At 44.7% G+C, this 16,056-nt stretch overlaps 1 long non-coding RNA gene across 1 annotated transcript in view; it reads left to right on the top strand.

Moving 5' to 3' along the window:
- The window catches only part of LOC144172522 (uncharacterized), a 56,366-nt gene extending 41,800 nt beyond the window's left edge, over positions 1-14,566 (top strand). The window contains exons 4-5 of the long non-coding RNA XR_013323029.1: positions 6,268-6,369; positions 14,284-14,566. This is a non-coding gene — a long non-coding RNA (uncharacterized LOC144172522). The remainder of the gene's footprint in view (positions 1-6,267; positions 6,370-14,283) is intronic.
- The last annotated feature ends 1,490 nt before the right edge of the window (positions 14,567-16,056 follow it).

The raw sequence follows: 16,056 nt of genomic DNA, 5'->3' as shown, positions 1-16,056 counted from the left end.
GTTGTTGTCCTTTGAAGTTGACAAAACAAAAGCCCAGCACGCGCTGCGTTCTGCTTGCACATCCCTCCTACATACTCCTCTTCATTACGCGGCCCATTAGAACCATGTTTCAGTTCCGCGGGAGTTTCAAACACTATTTACAAGTTCTTCCATGCCCGACAACGTTCACACACCCACCTTTAACGGGCACAACAGCTGTACTCGCACAAACTCTGCACAATAGATGACAGTTTTCGCACGCTGTCTGCCTCTAATAACCCAAAACTGGGCACGGAGTTCAACAGGGCTTCCGAATTCGCTATCAAGCAGACGCCGGTGCATGTGGTTGGTGATGAGGTATGGGCAGCAATGGTAGGCGAGCAGCAAGATTTTCTGAATCCCCATTCATGTCTTCTCATGTCGTCTGAATCCGAATTCCCAATGCGCTTCTTCATTCTCGGGATAGCGCCACTAACCAAGAGAAATGGCGGCTACGAATGTGGTACGCCATGTGTAGGTCTGGCGGTCTTTTGATCCTGAAAGAGTGAATTTTTTTACATTGTGAAGGAGGTCGGCATTCCCACTCATAAGTCTTTTGAGTTGCTCGCTCCGAGAGCACACCCATGACGTGTTGCGTGAGTTTAAAATGGTATGCGATGTCATGCCTTTAGAGCTTCGTGGTCACCTGTTTGTGTGACATACAGCACAGATGTTCAATATGGAATAGTTCATTTTCCACTATTTTGTTGTACCCATCCTTAGCATGTTCCCTGTTAGGTTTCTCCCAGACTCTCATAGGTCCGTTGTCGGATGGCACTAGCCTGTCCATCCCGCAAAGCCCTGGATTTTCAGGCATGTGAACGAGCGGTAATTTAAATGCAAACGTTCTTGTAGAGCACTCATTGGGAATGACGGAAGTGTTCTGAAATTACTCGCTAACTTTTGAATCTTGCTGATACATTCCAGTGGTATCGAGGTTCCGAGGTCTTTGTAACGGGAAAGCTGCCGTATCACCGTCGTGGGAGTACGTTCGAAGGACACATACTTTGGTGTTTGCTTTGTGTCGTTTGCTTCTAGCGCCCGGTAAAGAGCTTCGCAGATTACCGCCCATTTGGTGCTAGTGGTGGTAATGTGGGGTTTTCGGAACGTTAAACCCCATATTTAATCAGTTATCGCAATCAGTTATCTTCATGTCAGGTTGCTTCGCTCTTACTCGCCATCAACTTCCACAGTTGGTCATAGCCAATGAGGACAATGGCACCGACGTCACGAATGATGCCTTGATAAAGGACATCATCCGCGAGATCCTTTCCTTGTGCAGCCATGTCTGGGAGAAACGGGATAGCACTCGGTGGTTCAGCCACCTCTTTGTATACAAAAAGCACGACTATGCCTTCTATATCGACTGTAATGCGGTAGTGCTGACTGCCAAGCGGAAACCTCACTATTTCGTATCGTCTTTTCGGTCCACCCACTTTACCAGAAGCTTTGATGGAAGGTACTGTTTCGGATACAGTAGTGAGCTTCAGTTTGGAAGAACGCTCTCTCTGCCGAACGTTCTGTGCTTTTCACTGCCGATGACTCCGCGGATGCGGGAACACCGCTCAGAAGCCATCATTCGTGCTCTACACGTCTGGTGTAGAAGGTCATTGATGAATCGAGAAGCTAAAACATTCCATGCGCGACTTACATCATAACTTTTAGCTGCTCAGCATAAGTGGAGCATGGTCTAGAAAGTCGAAGATGTCGCAGTATCCGCGACATCCCGGATAATACGTTAAGAAGACGTTTTTCACAGGAGATAGGCATCCTACCAGTAACGGCAGAGGAAGTCAGGAAGTCTTTGAAAAATGCAAGCGGGGAAAGCACTGGGTGAGGATCAGATAACAGCAGATCTCTTGAAGGTGGCAGGCAAATTGTACTAGGATTTTCATTGAACAGCTTTTACTCAGCATAAAAGAAAGAAAAAATGGGCAAACCTGTGTACGCAATGCCTAATGACCGCGAGTCTACTGGAATATTGTAAAAACGTGAACATTATCTTAATCCATAAGAACGGTGACGTGAAGGACTTGAAAATTTACAGGACGATCAGCCCACTGTCAGCCGTGTACAAGCTACTTACCAAGAAAATCATAATTTCTGCCGCCTTATATTTAAGTGAACCTTAAGAACAAGCCGGGTTTCCTAAAGGATATTCAACAATTGACCTTCTTCACACGATCAATCAGGTGATACAGAAGTGCGTGGAGTATACTCAACCTCTATATATACCCTTCATAGATTATGAGAAAGCATTTGACTTTGTCGATACCTCAGCAGTCATTCAGGTACTGCAGAATAAGGCTGTAGACGACCATTACGGTAGAATACTGGAGGATATATACAATGGGTTCACTGCTACCATCGTCCTACATAAGGAGAGCAGTAAAATACCTGAAAGGGAGAGTACAAGACGAGGAGACACAATCTCCGTAATGTTATTCACTGCATGTTTACAAGAGGTATTCAGAAATTATATTGGGATGAGTTGGGGGTAAGGGTTAAAGGAGAATACCTGAGTGACCTCACATTTCCGAATGACGTTGCCTTTCTAAGTAACTCGAGGGTCAAATTTCAAAGCATGATTACAGCACTGGACAAGCAGAGTAGAATAGTGGGCTTGAAAATTGATATGCAAAAAACTAAAGCAATGTTTGAAAACCTCGGGACAGAACTGCGGTTTGAAATAGGTGGCGAGGCAGTGAAGGGGTAAGCGAATATATCTAGTTAGACCAAGTAGCGACGCCGGATGTGAACCATAAGACATATCATAATTAAAAGTATGGAGGGGTAGAGTGAATTCAGCAGGAATTTTCAGATAATAAATGGGTGCCTGACATCACCCTGGAGACGAAACTGTAGGACAGTTGCATCTTAGTGGTACTCACTTACGGGGCAGAAACGTGGAGGCTGACTAAGAGGGTTCAACTTAAAGTGTATGCGACTGAAAAACCAATGAAACAGAAGATGATAGGTGTAGCATTAAATGACAAGAAGAGAGCAGAGTGGGTCAGGAAAAAAACGCGTGTAATGACATATTAGTAGAAAATGAGAAATGGGGGTGCGAAGGGCATGTGGTGGCAAGATAATCGTTGGTCATTAAGTGTAACAGATTGGATAACTAGAAAAGGCAAACGTGGCGGGGGGTGGCAGAAAGGTAAATGGGCAGATGAGATCAATAAGTTTCCAAAGGTAAATTGGTCGCAATGAGCACCGGACAGGAATAAATGGAGATCCATTGGAGAGGCCTTCGCCCTGCAGAGGGCGTAGATGAGCTCATGATTATGATGCTGACGATGATGATGGTATACCCGCATTACGACCATGGCACATACATGAAGCGTGTCGTTGTTTTCATGCCTGTTATGGCATTCCTCGTCGCCAATCACGAACTAGTCCGGTTTCAAGCGCTACTAAACAATGACTCATGGACTAGGTGGCCTTTCGCTGTGCGCCTGAAATGCCAACCGTGAGTTGCTTGTTGGTTAGGCTTCTTCGCCAGGGTTGTGTCCCTCATGCAGTCCTATGTCTTTTGCGGGGTAGCAGAGCATAAAACACACAACGGATGGAACGTCCCCGCAATATTCTGAAGAGCTGACGCGGCAGGAGTCGTAGTTTGCTTCTTGGAACATCGGTTCAAGATTGAAATATTCTTTTCGTATGGTTTGCGCCAATTGTTTATCAGAGAAGACATTTCTCGGCGTTCTGCTTCGTTGAGGAGAAATGTAAGCAGCTGGTCGAGTTCATTAGAGGAAGCATGGATATTTCCTTCCGTGTTCTCCACTGTTTCGTTTATGCAGTTTTCGGCTGGGATCACCTTTCGCAGCACCTTGTTTAGCATAGCTGCGTATGACGACTGCGTCAATGCCAGGCTATGCAGCCCCTCCTCTTCAATTTCAACGTGTCCAAAATCTAGCGCAGAGCAGTCATGTTGCTAGAGAAGCTTACACGTTTGAGAATTCGCAAATTCCCCAGGTATTTATGCTCAACCACTTTAACGTTTCCAGAACGACGGTTCAGAATTTCGAGCGCATCATTATAGCAGAAGTGACACACCCGAAATCTAGACGGGGTGCGCGCAGCATATCCGTACAGAAGAAATATCAACAATGGAAGCGATCCGCGTCGTACACGGCTCACACCTAGTAACTGTTCCGCCAAACCGATAGAGCTCGAACTTCAGAAGCCTCCTTCCGAAGTAACATGGAGGAAGTTGGTGTCAGCTAGGTGCTGTTTCTGAGAAGGTATCGGCCGCTCCTTAAGATGGAACGGAAGACGAAGGCATTGCACAGGCCTGCAGTACGTCAATGAGGTGGTCAAGCAACGCCAACGCGCTGTTCGCGGCGTCGTCGCCCTCCATGACGACGTCGCAGTCGCTTGCTGCTAGATCACTGGTCAGGCGTGCTCCAGCATCTTTGTTCAAGGTTCGAAGTTCCAAGTTCCTGGGACACAAGCGGTTGGACTGAATTCGAAGCAATGAAAGATTGAACTGATAAAACTGCAGCACGCGGTCGACCTCACTTATAATCTTCGTGTTCATGGCTCGTCGTGAGGCCCCCGTCATCATTTCTCGCTCCATGCCAGTCCATCTCGAAGCGCAGCTCACCCACGCGGTGAATAAAAGGCTCGTGCTCCTGGTTTGATTTCCGGGGTATCGGCACCAAAACCGATGTTGAAAAACTGAGCCTTAGGGTCTAGTGGCGTCTCATAAAGGAGAGGCAAAACCAGGTATCCATGTCAGCGAGCGTCTTGTTCTGTGAAGCAGACAAAGCAAAGGTACAGCACTCGGTGCATGCTGCACGTACATCCCTCCTTCTTTGTCGTCTTCGTCGCGGGGCTCATCGATACACATGAGAGTTCCGCGGGACGTTCAAACACAATATACAACAGGGAGCATTGTTGTTATTGACATAAAGGTTTCTTTTTTAAAACAGCCTGCATAAAAACCTACTGGGAGGCTAACCGCCATAAATGCATCAAAGAATGGCAAACCCAAAAAACGACTCACATTTTTAACCTCCTTAGCAGCAAGAAACGAATTTACGCGAGTGAGTTATTCCATAGTTCTATTTTGTACTTTACATACGCTAAGTATGGATCGCATGCTATTTGTTAGTTCATTTTCTATATCTCTTCACGTCAGCATTTTAGGGTTATTTCCATTTTTATGTGCCGTACACAATCTCTCCCCATTTTAAAAGTACTGAATGCCTTCAAATTTCTAGCGTAAAGCCTCTTTCTGTGTAGATGTCGTGAAATTCGCTGTTGAGCTCCACATCCGACTCACAACCCCAGCTGATTGAAAGGAGTGCCAAAACAACTGCACCAAAACAGGAGTGTCAAAACAATTCGTCGGCTCAGTATATAGCTCACGTTGTTACGCTCCCAGTGAACTTTCTTGTTCTCTCTATTCCTCAACAAAATTGTTCTGAAATACTTTACAATGCGCTTGCGCTTTTTATAATAAAAAAAGCCCCAGGCTTCCATACTTTGATTTAATGCCTTATATTAACCCTTTAACATGCCTTTGCGCGGACACTTTACTGTATGATAGTGAGGATGACTCGAAAGGGGTTTGTGACTGGCACCTAAGCCCACAGCCTTCGTAACTTTGAGTTTTCCCCTTTTTTGTGTATTCAGTTATGCGAATTCGAAAAATATGTGACCGAGTTTAAGAAAGCGTCTAAAATATGCAAGGAAAAAGAACACAAACCGGGCAAGCAAAAGCTTCACTTTTACCTTTCACAACAGTACATGAGCCACGCAGCCGAGCTCAGGAGAAGTCTGCAAAACTGTGACGGATGGAGTCATAATGTTCATGGACAATTGGTAGAATATTAGCTAAAACTGCGGGAACATTAGGGGGAGAACTGGTAATAGGAGTTTCGTTTCGACTATTTGCAAGTATTGATTTTCCTCACGTTGCTCACTGAACGACAAATATACAGGACACTGTCTTTACATTATGTCTAATAAGATTGTTAGACTAACTTTAGCAGAAATATTTTTAATCCACATTTTCCACATTACCTTGTGCCCATGTGCACTCCCTTTCGAATTTTCACGAACGTCTTTATGCACTCCGTGCGTATTACTTTGACACTAAGACTAATCTCCGCAATATGATATGCTATAAAACGGCTTCGCCCTGAGTAAACCACAAACGTTGCACATAAAACATCTTTGTGTAATTTCTCGAACATATTGGGAGTGCATTCGAGCGAATAATTTTGTTACTTTGCGCAGAGCCACTAGGATACCATCTTCCACCTCCACAATGGGAATTCAAATATCTGGATACGCATTGCGCTGTTGTTCAAGTTAGTTCGTCACTAAAAGAATTCCAAGGTAAGTAGATTTTCTTGTTAAATATATTCCGTCAGCGTAGGAACGTTTTTTTTTAAATAATTCATTCCATCTGCCCGCATTTGAACTACAAATATGTTCAAAGTACAATCGCGTCTGATACCTCTGAGCATATCTATCGGGGATACCCACACGAATTCGCCTGAAAAGTAGGCAAGTTGTTTAAAGTAGAATGTCTAACACACAAGTAGGGGCTTAGTGCTTCCAAGTGCAATTTCAACCCATGGTTTCTACGTGGTTTTCGGGTGACCGGAATTGGACAGCTGCTGCTCGAATGCAGGTCTCTTAGGCAATAGGTGTAACGAAAATATATATTTTCGGTACATTTAAAATCGGTAAGGACTTAATTGTTTAAGATTTCAGGATTAGAAAACGTTTATTTAAAACAGATATTGTAGGCAGCATAGGGGTATTTCACACACAAAAATCGTTAGCCACTGGCAACACAGTGAAATAACGCATTAATGATTTAACAAGAGATTTCGGTGTTTTCTGCATCTATCTATTTATTTATAAATCCCTCAGCCTAAAGTACAGCACGCATTCATTTATTGTAACTTTCACTGGATGCTATCCACCTGTGTTTTTCTCAACGGGAAAAAGTTTGTGTCATTCTTTTCCGCAGCAAGAAAACCAGCTCCAAGGAAATTAGAGGTATTCACTATTGCTGTCGCTAGCAGTGTTTGCAATGTTACCAGGAACAGCGACAGCCTCATCGGCATGCATTCTACATTTCACCTATGGCAGCTTACGAAGAGATAAATTTGTAGAGCTGTTGCAAACCTTAATTAACAGTGGAGGTGTTTTAGCTGGCCAAACTGTGTGCAGCCTAACGCGTTAAAGCGCCACAAAATTCCGAGCGCTCGTGATCGCCAGGCTCGCGGGGGCCGCCGAGCGTCCACGGCACGGGCAGTGACTTTGGCAAAAAAAAACTGGACAAAACCTCATTACTTAGAAAATGCCTCGCGCTAATTAGCGCGTGCCACGCGGTGACCGCCGAGCATCCCTGATGGCGCAGTGACAAAAAGAACACAGGCGAAAACCCCAGGAAGCGCCTCGCACGTCCTAGCAAACTACCACGCCACAGCTCCGCGGAACACAAGCTCCACGGAACGTCGATGAAACTTCGGAAAAGGCACTCATGCGTAGGGCACATACACGCCACCGCTGCGACCCATCTGTCGTGAATCGCTCCCGCGGAAGTAATGCTTAGCATGAGGAACACGACGATATGAAAGCTTATAATAATTGCTACTAGTACCACTGTGCAAATTGAGACGAAACATGTAAAAAGACAATTTCAAACCTGTACAAATGCGTGGTGATGTGTCCTTCAGCGCTGACGTAGAAAGAAATCCTGCATCTTAACTACGGTTCAGGTCTTGTGCTGCTTAGTGCAAGCTTCACCAGTCTTTTTATTGTTGGTGCTAATATATAGTTTTGTCTTTTTCTTATCTACGCAGAAATTAGCTAAATATTGTAGAAGTCAGGCTAATCGTGCAGCACTGTCGCTTTACGTAAAGCACTTGCTTTGTATTAGTTATGAACGGCCACACCTTCGTCACTCCTTATGTGGCATATTGGGCATGAATATCAATATATCCAGACCGTCGCAACAACAACGAGCCGAAAGAGTGGCCATTAGCTGCGCACCGACCGAAATCTCTCATTAAAATTTGATCGATTGACTGTAGGGTTTAACGCGCCGACGCAATGCAGGTGGTTAGGCGCGCCGTAATTGGGGTCTCCGGATTAATTTTGACCACCTGTGGATCTTTAACGTGCGCTAGTATCCCGTATACACCGGCGTTTTTTTCGTTTCGCATCCACCAGAAAAGCGGCTGCCTCGGCCGTGAACTGAACCCTCAACTTCGTGCTCAGCAGCACAATGCGTTTAGCTAGTGAGCCACCGCGGCGGGTTCATTAGAATTTGTTTGTGGTGCTTGTAGTCCTAAATGTGTCATTAAAAAATTCTTCACTTGCTGCCACCGTCCAACACCACTGCGAATCATGTGGCTCTTACAGTGACGTCTACAATATTAGTCCGGAGCTTCCGGGAAATTTAACAAGTTCTCTATGCTTGTGACGCATTTCAAGGACTCAAACATGTTTAGAGAAAACGACAATCTCACGTTATGTTAAGGTGCAATGTAATCCTATTACATAGCCGCAAATGCGGATTATAATGACGACGAAAGTTGCCATCAAAGATCAAGGCCGATTCATCAATTGGCATTTGGTTTAGGAGTTGACATACCCAACCATAAATCATACATACCCACTATACAAATGGCAGTTTAGGTTGATGACAGTGAGTTTAACAACCTTACGCCACATTGAAAACTTCAAATTTGGTTGCGACGTCCACATACAAAGCGAAAGTATCACATTCACAATAAACGGTATCGAACAGCTTCGAGCACGGCAGCCTTCAGCGCACCGTCAAGAATTTTTACTGCAACCGACGGGATCATACAGTTCAATGACTCAACCAAAAGATACGCTGACACACTTCGCACATTATAATAGAAAACGTATGTCCCTGTAGATTAGAATAATTTGTAGGTTAATTTTTTGTTGCTTACATGTAATTTTGGAATATAACACGCAATCATCCGCAAATAGGCGGATTTTATTAGAAATGTCGGATGACAGATCATTACCATAAATGAAAAACAGTAACGGCCCGAGTACAGCACCCTGTGGTACCCTGGACAAAACGTGTGCTGTGGTAGAGTGTGCGTTATTGACTATGACAAATTGGCTTCGTCCAGAAAGGAAGTTTTCGGTCAAATATGTGCAAATGGGTCAAGATTCAGCAGTGATAGTTTACACATTAGGCGATAGTGGGGTACCTTGTCGAATGCCTTTTCAAAATCGACGAAAAGTACGTCTGTGTAGATGTTACTGTCAAGTTTTACGTGCAAATCATGTGTAAATGAGGCAAGCTGCGTTTCGCAGGACAGCACTTTGCGAAAACCGTGTTGCGATGTGGAGAGAATGTTATGCCGTTGGAGATGATTAATGATGTGCGAAAATATTATGTGTTCCAATATTTGTGATGGAATGGACGTAATGGAAATGGGGCGATAGTTCAACGGTGATGACCTATTGCCGTTTTTAAAGGTTAGAGCAATATTCCCTAGTTTCCATTTAATGGGGATACCGCTTGACATCAATGATTGAGAAAAAAGCAAAGCGAGCATGGCACTAACAGGTTGTTTGTCATTTTTGAGCATTTTGGAGTTGATTCCGTCCGGTTTAGTAGCAGATGATAGTTTCATTTTGATAATTATATTCATTATTCCTTCAGGTGTGAATATTATCGGGAGCATTTGTTCATTAATGACCAGATCGAGGAATAGGGGTGTTGATGCCGGTTCCTTTCGTGAAAACTGAGAAGGCCACGTTAAGTACTGCGGCAAACTCACAGGCACCGAGTCCTACGTTTTTTATCGTTGAACAATCTGATTGGTGTGGCAGGAGACGGGTTTATAGTTTTCTAAAATTGATTTTGGATTAGTTTGTAGCATATTAAACAATGTTGTCTCAGAAAAGATATGCTTGGCAATGCAAAATATTTTCGTTAGCTTCTTTAGTGCGCCTTCATATGCTTTCCATGCGGATGGATTATTTATGGCTTTTGCTTTTCTAAACAGTCGCTTCTTTCTGCGTATTTTTTGTTAATTCAGCTAGGAAGCCACGGTGCTGATTGTTTGCTTCTAATTTTTACTGTTGGGACATATTTTTCAGTAATTTATAAATTTTCTCCAAAAACAGGTTCCAGTTGTGCTCTACTGAGCGGTCGTGAAAACCTTGCTCGAAAGAAAGGTTAAAGCCTTGTAGCTCACGTGCAATTTTTTCGTAATTTCCTTGGTCGTAAACTGTAATTCGTTTTGCTACTGGTTGTTCTGTGTAAAATGCTGAGTTCAGAAAGCTATGATGACTGTATGATCACTTATTTCCTTAAAGGTAATGCACTGATTCGATACTGCTCGGTCCGGCGTTAAAATTAGATCAAGAATATTTGAGGTATGTGCGGTCTGTCCCGTAGCTTCGGTTATGATTTGTGTTAATCGAAATTCCTGTAGGGTGCTTAAGAACTGGCCGGGTAGTTACGCGATATTGATCACTCCAATCAATGGCAAGGTAGATAAAATCAGCGCATATTATCAGCTTAGTTAGGGGATATTTTTTGCGTATAAAGTCGAGAGAGTCGTTAAAGTGCCTGCAAAAATCGGCGTCTGGTTTTGGTGGGCGATAGCACGCTCCTAATATGGTAAGGCTGGATAGCGTTCGACATGCTACGTATATTATCACAAGGGAGCTGTCGTGCTCTAGTTTAAAATGAATAATCGAATTCTTTATTCCAATAAGAACTCCACCGCCTCGGTTTAGCAAGCGATCACGGCGGTAAACGGCAAATCCGGGCAACTACGGAGCAACTTCCGCGTCAGTGATATGCGGTGAAAGCCATGTTTTGGTAAGTACGACAATATCACAATCACGTGATTGGATGACGGCAGATACTTCTTCACGCTTCGGAATTACGCTGCGAATATTAGTGCAAAGAATCGAATTTCTGACGTCATTAGTGCGTAGCGACGCACACTTGGTTGTGTTACGGGGTGTGGTTTGGAAAGACAAGGTTCCGTTATATTGTTTGCTTGCTAGCTTGCCTGTTCTGCGCTTTCTTTTACCACCTTATCAGCAGCGTCGTAGTAGTACGTTTTCTTGTCGATTAGAAGTTTTTTGTAGCATAAATTGAAAGGAGCCTTCGGTTCTCGGGCGAAACGAACGAGCTCGCGATGTAATGAACGAGTGGGGGCACAGAACGCCTCAGATGTACTGACTGTTGTGCGCTTGAGCTTGAAGGCCTTAGATAAAATATCACCCTTAGTATTGAAAGAAAAGAAATTACAATAACAGGACGATTTTTGTCACGAGAAAGTTTACCGATACGATGTGCTCTCCTAATATCCGTAGGTTAAAGTGCTATCTTCAAGGTTTCATTGCAAATATCTGCGACTGGTTTTTCGCTATCGCTCCAGGATTCGGACTAACCGTCACTGCCATAGAAGTCAATGCCATAGAAGACAAGGTTGCAGCGATGCAACCTATCCTCTGCGTCATTCAACCTTTCCTCAATGCCGGCGATACTATCTGATGTCTGGGCAGATGAGCTGAGTAAAATGTGTACATCGGACCGCATATCGGGTAGCAATTTGCACTGGCCTTCCGTCTTCGCGATGCGCGCAACCAAATCGGCAAGGGTCTGTTCTGTGCTAGTCAATCGTGTATTGATAGCCTTTAATTCAGATCGACAAAAGCTCGCAGTAACAATACAGATCTGTAGCAGCCATTGAACATGTACCGAGTTGCTTTTACAGCGAATACGGGCTGGCTAGTCTGGTGGTGTAAAGTATCTCTTGCTGTGTTACAATCCCAAGGGCCAGGTATAAATCACCACCCGCTGTGGCTGGAGTGATTTTTTAAGTGAGAATCACTTTATAAGCGACCCCAAACCATCCACCGCCGGCGGCGTCGGCGTCCGCAGTGCTCCTCTATAATAAAGAAACAGCATCCGGTGCCAGGTTTCGATCCGAGGACTTTCGGGCCGCAGCCCGACGCTCTACCGAATAAGCCACGGACGCGACGCTGATATCGGTGTCAGAACGCGCCTTATATCTTTAACGCATTCAAACTACGTCGTCAGCGGCGTGCGTTGGCGACTCAGCGGCGTTATAGCGGCTTGATAACTGCGTGGTGTACACGCGATACTACAAACCCGATGGAAGAGATGGAAGAGAAGGCGGCGAGGCGGTGGGCTGCGGGGGCCGAGCGCAAGCGCCGCGAGCGGGCCGACAACCGTGCATTCGCACTTTCACATTCTCCCCCTCGGGGAAATGCGGGGGAATTTTTTTCTTAGTTCTTTATGTTACTTGAAACACCCTTCTATTTATACGATGGTTATGTTTCAATGTTGTGTGCTATATAAACAATGCTTCTCTTTGGCCCACGACCACCGCTTTAGTCCGTACCTTTCAGTTTTTTGTCCCCCTTTTATGTCCGTTTCAACGGTTCTGTAGCTTTATAAGCGAAGTATAGCTGCGGTAACCACGCGGGCATAGTTGTTTCTTTTATTTGTATTTGTTTTCCCTGGATGGTATTAGTGTTGCCGCAATTATTTCACGTCGCATTATTTGTATGTTCTTTAGATATGTCTCTGTTGTCCAACGGGTCGCAACCACGCGCGAGCAATACGGTATAGAGATTATGAGTAACTGAACAGTGCACGGATGTCCTTGTATGCTGGAGTCGTGGCATGAAGACATAAACGCGCAGCTTATACACTCCAACCAGTGCAACAATCGCCACACGTTGCTAATATAAGTTCTGAGGACCACAGTGGCATGGCCACGTTCACTTAAGAGATATACCTGGCCCAGGTTGCTAATCGGTGCTCTCTTCATGGAGGTTAAAAGGCCCGTGAAAGGTGTTTTGAGCCAACTAAATGAATTGGGTGCCCATTTAGTTTGGGTGCTCAGAGTCATTTGTGCAAAGTAATAGCTACTTTACAAGCAGCGGAAATCTGGACCTAGCGTTGCAAAAGTTTTCACCCCTTTCCCAACCTTTCTTGAGTATTTTTGGACACTGGAATCTAAACTTAAGTACGTCACCGATTCTGCCGCGTGCTCCACGAAGCTAAGGTCCTGCTATTTGACGGCTTTTTTTCTCGCAATTCTGTTAAAGACAAGCGTCGTCGGCACAGCGTAGGTGGGTTAGGGCTAAACCTTTGGTTCGAAAAACACGCTTGCGTGTACGTCTACAGTTGCCTTTTATACGCCAATATTGAGTCTTTTATCTCACGTCTATATTGACCATACAATGTCGACATGAAACGACATCACGATGAAAGGACGGCAGCTTCCTAATTGGCCGACCGCATTGTCATATGATGCCTACGGCGATCCGAACACGCCGGCTTATCAAAAGTCCGCGTAGTGTTACTCGCCGAACGAACGACCCCGACAAAACGGGCCGGGCTGACCAGTCGGCCGACGGGTAGTCGCGAATCGTCGATCAAAAAGCGAGAACTGCATCACGACAACATTCGTGCCGTAATTAATGCGGCTCTGCTCTGTTCGTTTTAGGAGTGTAAGAAAATTTCAAATTTTCCTCGAGTGTCAGAAGTTTAAAATTTTCCCGATACGCTCAACGCATAAGTGCGCCGAAGCGGCTTGGCGACTTTTTTTATAAAACGGAACCGTTTTGTAAAATAACGGTATCGACCAGACACGCCTGTCACATCTTGTGAAAACTCCAAGAAGCCATTCACTGAAGGTGTAGTGTTGACGTCGACGTAGATCGCGCTATATTTCTTTATACAGGTGACTACTGAAATTGTAAATTTCAAGTAAGTCACGTAAATAGAAACTATTGATGCCGCTACTTACCATATTCAGTGGTTAGCACTTCGGCCCATGAAATGTGTTGTGGTTCAGAAATGCTTCTTGGAGTCGGGGTCATCCTGAAAATTTGTTTGACCTATTTGACTTTTATTAAAAGCTATTGTCGCGTGGTAAATTCTGGAGTGATACCTGAAGTGACCATTTTTATTATGGGTTTAACCTGCAATTGGCTGTGAGTACTTGTTTCGGTGACTTGTGCGTCGAATTCGGGGAACAAGTCTGTATTCAACTATTTTTTTGTGTGTGACACTGGAACAAGGATGAACAAAAAAATAAATCTGCTATAAGAAAAAAAAACCGGGTTCGGAATGCACAAATAATTCTGCCAATGTGAGGAGCCTTGTGTATAGGCAACAAAAATTCTATCAGTGGTGGTGACTTTTTTCGAGACAAAGCTTCCTGTGCTTGGTTTTCAATTTTTCAGACTCGGCTCTCCAAGCAAGGCAAGAACAAGTATCGGCTAAACACTGTGAGCTATGGTATCTGGAAGATCTGAGTGTCAAGATAAACTCTTGGCCAGAATTAATTACCAAAACCAGTGGTCCATCCAGCGAGAGTGAAGACTTCCCAAAAGACATTGATTGCTGCAGTGAATACTTCAAACATTACTGCAGTGAGGGCGGAACTTATGAAGTATACAACTCCACGTTGTGCGAATGAGACGGCACCAATGACGGCACGAAAGATGGCACGCTGAAACCGAAGAAAAAACACAAATAAAATTTTTTTCTGCGCTAAGTGACATAAAAATGCAATATTTTCTTTGCTTGTAACTGTGTTTATTGCCAGTGCACCAAGCCAAAACGTGGCGATGAGCGCAGGTAGTTGACGTGCTTTCCTTAATACTGGACGCTGGATGTTGAGGCGGCTTTATTTTTCCCGGGAAACCATAAAATGTTTCTAATTTCCACTTGGACGTTCGAACGCGGCTGCGTTATAACGCCGCTCCGTTGCCTAGGTTAGCGCGTATTTTTGAAGGGGTTCTGCATACGAACATCGATTACATAATTCTTTAGGTGGGGCGCGAAATATTGGAATATCTTCTCTCGATATAAAAATTGCAAGGCCAAAAGTATATATTATCACTTTGGCTCAAAACAGGTTTATTTACCTGTATACAAAGTAGCGTCACTGTTCTTTTTTGGATGAGTACACTCTAAAAAAGAGTGCGGTGGTTTCTCCAGGGACTGTCAGGAATATAACATATATTTCTCGTAATATACGGGAAATTTGCTATTTTCCCTCCGGAGACCAAAGTTACCATGACTGTCCAGGTGCTGCCATAGCAAAGGCGGGGGCTTCCGAGGACAGCCCGAGAATTTGCTTTCGAGTTTAGCGGCTTTGAGCAGTGCACGTGAGAAAGAATCCATGTTTTCCAACCCTGCACCGGTTGCCTCTGAAAGCACAGTCTTTAAACGTCAAGGCATGTGGTTCTTTTATCGCACAGCGCTGCTTAAAGGAGCCATGAAGAGAAAATGCAAGTTGGTTTTATTCGATAGGTTTCGTGTTTTATAGTGCCCCCAGCGCTTGTCCGGCTACAAACGGTGCTTTATTCACTGTGAAATTAAACAATTTAGGTTAAAATTTTGATTTTCCCGCTCAATCGTGCGTTTTCGTGGTCCCAAATGACATCACAGGAACCGACCGCTCTGCAGCCTAGAGTACCTTCATTCACGCATCCGCCGTACAGGGTAGAGACACGTATACGCTGGCGCCGCCATTTTCGGTTGCTCGCTTGCCGCCGAAGCAAGTCATTGTGTCAAAACCGCGCTAAAAGTATCGCCGCAACGCGGTTTGCTGAAGAAGTTTCAATCATATTGTCTGTTTCGCGTTGCTAGGTCTCGTGGGAAACGAAAAGAATAACGCGTTGAGCCCGTTGGCCCAATCGCGGCGGCACGGGACCGTTCAAAGATTGTCTCCACCCTGTACAGCGGTGTTGGTTTGTTCCCGCGTTTCTTTACGTTCCGTAACTTAGATGGCGCCACCATACCGTGACAAGCGTTTGGTTTGTTTTTGCCCGCATTTAAACCTGGCTTGTTTTTGTTCTGGGATAAAATATTCGTTCCCTGATACAGTGCTCGCTCGACAAATGGGGTCACGTAAGACACCGTTGCTTGCGTCAATCGGCCAGTGTCGTCTGAGACAACCCCAAGCCCCGTAGTGCTGTGCAGCTAAACCAAGCATGCTGTGCGCAGTA

This window comes from Haemaphysalis longicornis, unplaced genomic scaffold (genome assembly GCF_048455015.1).
Source record: "Haemaphysalis longicornis isolate Haplotype H1 unplaced genomic scaffold, Haemaphysalis longicornis Haplotype H1 scaffold_23, whole genome shotgun sequence".
NCBI lineage: Eukaryota > Metazoa > Arthropoda > Arachnida > Ixodida > Ixodidae > Haemaphysalis > Haemaphysalis longicornis.
The sequence above is the reverse complement of the archived record's forward strand: the minus strand, read 5'-3'. Positions and strand labels throughout refer to the sequence as shown.